This window comes from Sinocyclocheilus anshuiensis, unplaced genomic scaffold, assembly GCF_001515605.1.
Source record: "Sinocyclocheilus anshuiensis isolate Anshui unplaced genomic scaffold, SAMN03320099.WGS_v1.1 scaffold782, whole genome shotgun sequence".
Lineage (NCBI taxonomy): Eukaryota > Metazoa > Chordata > Actinopteri > Cypriniformes > Cyprinidae > Sinocyclocheilus > Sinocyclocheilus anshuiensis.
This window is the reverse complement of record NW_015546111.1, coordinates 962,542-967,875: the sequence shown is the minus strand read 5'-3', so window position 1 is coordinate 967,875 and position 5,334 is coordinate 962,542.

Below are 5,334 nucleotides of genomic sequence, written 5' to 3'. Positions count from 1 at the left end.
AAACTGATATTAGTCACGGTGCGCCTTCGGTGAGGAGCGAGGAACAAGGAATGAGGAGAACGCTGGAGAATCTGGATACACAGTCTTCATTGACATTTACACCACAGGAATCACACATAGGACACGGGAATAGACGATCAATACCGGAAGGGAAACAAGGGGCAGAAAACAATATAAATAGACTGAAACTAATGGGACACACCTGGGAACAATGGAATAGAACGGGGAACACCTGGAACAAATGATAACACAATCAAGACAGGAACAGAAAGACCAAATAAGGAAATAAACATAACATGGAGCACGTGGGGGAAGGAAACACACACAGACACGGAACAGAGTCTGACATTACTCCCCCCTCCTGAAAGGCGCGTCTCGCGCCGTAACAATTTCAACAGGGAGGGGTGGTGGGCGCCCTGGAGGCTGTTGCAGGACTGGGACACAGGGAATACATCCAGGGCGGATCAGGCAGTCCAGGGTGCCATGGCGGCACAGGGAGCTCAGGGGCCCTGGCGGAGCAGGGAGCTCTGGGAAGGAGCCCTCACTGGGCTAGACTCGGGGACAGGAGCCCTCACTGGGCTAAACTTGGGAACAGGAGCCCTACATGGGCTAAACTCGGGAACAGGAGCCCTCCGTGGGCTAAGGACGAGGAACAAGGAATGAGGAGAACGCTGGAGAATTAGGATACACAGTCTTTATTGACATTGACAACACAGGAATCACACGTAGGACACGGGGATTGACGATCAAAACCGGACGGGAAACAAGGGGCAGAAAACACTTTAAATGCACTGAAACTAATGGGACACACCTGGGAACAATGGAACAGAACAGGGAACACCTGGAGCAAATAACACAATCAGGACAGGAACAGGAAGACCAAATATGGAAATAAACATAACATGGAGCACGTGGGGGAAGGAAACACACACAGACACGGAACAGAGTCTGACAGACTCTCAAATCAGCCACTGATATGTGTAGCATTTTATGAAGAGGGCATGGCTTTCAAAAACCATTCTTTTGTTTTTGTATTCTTTTTCATCTTTATTGATTGAATCACTTCAGTATTCAAATAGGGATTGTTGAGACTGACTAACTGTGCTCTAGGCATTCATTTCGGCTTAGGCAAAGATAATTTGATAGGAGTTTGACCAAACTTGAACCATTTTGTAATTTTTTTATATACAAATATATTTGTTCTTTTCTTTTTTGCTTAAAATGTTTTCTATGTAAAAATTATGAGGTAACTGATGAGATGATAGATTTGAGTTCTAAAGATATATATATACTGAACAAAATTATAAACGCAAAACTTTTGTTTTTGCCCCCATTTTTCATGAGCTGAACTCAAAGATCTAAGACTTTTTCTATGTACACAAAAGGTCTATTTCTCTCAAATATTGTTCACAAATCTGTCTAAATCTGTGTTAGTGAGCACTTCTCCTTTGCCGAGATAATCCATCCACCTCACAGGTGTGGCATATCAAGATGCTGATTAGACAGCATGATTATTGCACAGGTGTGCCTTAGGCTGGCCACAATAAAAGGCCACTCTAACATGTGCAGTTTTACTGTATTGGGGGGTCCGGAGTGGTCCGAAAACCAGTCAGTATCTGGTGTGACCACCATTTTCCTCACGCAGTGCCACACATCTCCTTCGCATAGAGTTGATCAGGTTGTTGATTGTGGCCTGTGGAATGTTGGTCCACTCCTCTTCAATGGCTGTGCGAAGTTGCTGGATATTGGCAGGAACTGGAACACGTTGTCGTATACGCCGATCCAGAGCATCCCAAACATGCTCAAGTGAGTATGCTGACCATGCAAGAACTGGGATGTTTTCAGCTTCCAGGAATCGTGTACAGATCCTTGCAACATGGGGCCGTGCATTATCATGCTGCAACATGAGGTCATGGTCGTGGATGAATGGCACAACAATGGGCCTCAGGATCTCGTCAAGGTATCTCTATGCATTCAAAATGGGGGTGCCCAAACTCGGTCCTGGAGGGCCGGTGTCCTGCAGAGTTTAGCTCCAACTTGCCTCAACACACCTGCTGGTAAGTTTCTAGTATGCCTATAAGAGCTTGATTAGCTGGTTCAGGTGTGTTTAATTGGGGTTGGAGCTCAATTCTGCAGGACACCGGCCCTCCAGGACCGAGTTTGGGCACCCCTGATATAAAGGTTAGAAATAGATTTGCATTTCAGTGAGTGAAATTATTATTTGATCCCCAAGCTACACATGACTCAAATCTATCATCTCATCAGTTACCTCTCTTCATGTGTTTTTTTGTCCCTATGACAACTGTTTTGAATGTTATGCCTGATTTAACATGGGCCACAACTTTCTAAAGCGTATCCATGTTTACGCATGATAAAGCAGCATACGCATGGTATACACTGCTAACGTTAGCATGGGCTGACCCTAAACTGGAGGAACAAGGAAGAACATGATGTGCCATAATGGAGGTTTCTCTCATGCTGTGCTCTGAAGTGGCTTTACCCCCAGCAGGGTGGAATGGAGGGAGATTAGTGTTGCCGAATGTGGAGATGACCTTCAGCCCTCTATCTTTGTGAGGATGGATCGTGTTGTTTGTGTAATGATAGCCTGGAAAACCGTGAAGAAAAATATTATGAATAAAGTGAAAAGATCAGTGCTGTTATCATGTCAAGTGTACAGGAATCAGCACACTTTAACATGAGGCTTTTTATAATAATATGGTGTTATGAACATCACATGTTGCCCTTTTCATAAAGTTATTTAGCAGTTTGTGTCTCTTATGCTTTTAAAAGATTCTAGGTTGTAAACAGGATCCAAAAATTAACACTAACACCAAAAGATAGGGGGGAAAACTAATTAAATGGTAACTTTATTACCGTAATAAATAATGCAGTTAGAATAAAAAATTTACCCCTGCTTATATAAGTGGTGATTGAAAGTTATATATAATTTAATAATATATTTGCTGTATATATACACATATTGTTCCAAAGTAAATCCTACACCATTTTTTTCCAGTGTGTATACTGTACAATATATTTATATATGTACTATTGTTTGATCTGACCATGTGACCAGAAAATGCATTTGGAACTGTAATCAAAATAAAACTATTCTAAACTTCTGTATGATGGACATTTTAAATTTCACTACTCTGAAATATGACATTCTCAGATGCATACTGATGGACAGTCAAACCTGTTGAATCCTCAATGACAGGATTATGAGATTAAAGCGGGACGTGGGTGATGGTGTTATAACAAAGCACATCCCAAGTTTCCCCAGGGTGACAAGCTTAAAGCACATTTCTAATCTCAAACCCTGATGATTTAAGGGTTTGAGATTGAGGCTGAGCACCACAAAGGTGTGAATGTGTAATTGTGTGTGGGAGAATGATGAGTGTGTTTCATAAGAGGAGATACAGATTCCACAGAGAGAAAGAGAGGGAAAAACTGTGAACTGGATTACTAGGGGGAAGGAAGAGTAAATAAGGAAATGAAATTAGGGAAATGAAAAGCCAGCATCTGTTGCCAACTTGACTTCTGCCCTCACAGTCTCTGTGGACAGTCTACCAACAGCTGGAAGCTCCTGATAAGCAACAAAGCCAGAGAGAGAGAAAGGGTAGGTGGGGAATGTCTATACGATAATTCCAGAGTATTTCTGAAGTGTGTGAAGGTAGAGTGAACAGAACTTCTCATTTGTACATTGCACAAGAACTAATAAATAATTTCAAGCGAATTGTAAATTATAAACAAAACAAAACAAAGCCAATATTCAAATTCTATGGTATAGAATAACATTTCCTTTTTACCACTAAGATTATTAAAAATCATAATGCATTTCCTTGCATGCAAGCCTTTGTGTTTTCTAAAACAATAAATTAGAATTTTTTGCAGAGGCCTAAGATATTGAAGAAATGAATGAATTATAACCCTTCATTTCCTTTTAGCATTCACCTCAAACATAGCCCTGTTTTAGGTCTTCTGGTCTCCCTCTAAACATGATTTATTTGCCACAAAATTTAAGATGGAAAGTTTATTCTTGAAAATGGTTTGCTTATTGATTTCTTTGAATAATTCAAGTCTTCAAAACCACATTAGGCTGATAACATTTAGCATTTTGCCACCGGCCAGAATAATCTGGTAACTCTCCTCCTACAACTGCCAGAAAAAATAGTAGCCATTTAATCCTTTTTTTTCACTAATAGGCAGCTTTGCAAATGTTTGATACACCTCCCGGCAAACATTTGTCTGTTCCAATGAGAAAAATGTTGGACCTGAATCCTCTCCCAGCAGACCCATTTTGACAGAATATCTAATATACCATGAATGGACCTTTTTTAGTAAACAAAGATGAATAATTAAAGAAATGAAGTAGTTAAGCATGACTCCAAAATATGCCATCTAATCAAGTTCATTTCTTTACAATATTAACGCATACCATTCATTCACCTGGCAACTGCAACCTGCCAAAAGAATTCAGATTCAAACCATGTAAGCTAGATCTTATTACCTTTCATTTTACACAACTAGAAAGTAAGAATTGGCTAAATGTAGAATATACTGAAGTATAAAAAATAAAAGAAAAAATATATTAAACCATAATTTAACTCTAGACCTAATCAAAACTCAGACAGATATTATTCAAGCTTTAATCTTCTGTTCTATCACAAAGTTGCATGAACTTTTCAGAAATGTGACTGGCATTCAGTGGTGGACGAAGTACACAAACCAAGTACTTGAGTAAAAGTACAGATACGTATACTAAAATATTACTCCAGTAAAAGTAAAAGTACTCCTTTTTCAATTTTACTCGAGTGAAAGTACAAAAGTACTCGATTTTTTATGTACTTAAGTAAAAAATACTGATAGATAGATTTATTTAGCAATTTTATATAGGCTACTTAATTATTTAAGTAATTTTATATAGGCACATATTTTTTATAATCCTACTGCTCAAAATACCTGGGATTTTCCCAAAATAACCACTATATGGAATCAAGATATATTTTTGTTGTTGATATGGACTATGTTGACGAGAATGATGTAGTAATGTTTACTATGAAGCTTAGTACCTGAGAGAAAACAGATTTGACCATCTGATTTTCACAAGTAAGAAAAAAGTGTTTTAAAGCTTGTTGTTTTGCAGAACATCACAGTTATATATGACATGAGAATAAGGCCTGAAGTTAGGAAGAACATTTTAAGGAAAATATAATTATATTTTCATAATTATTTTTTTTCTTCTCAAACCTTGTCTGTGGTGTAAAAACACCCCTGGCCAAATGCCTCCAGAGGGCATCACTTCCCACTTTGATAATTACTGTAGTTACCATG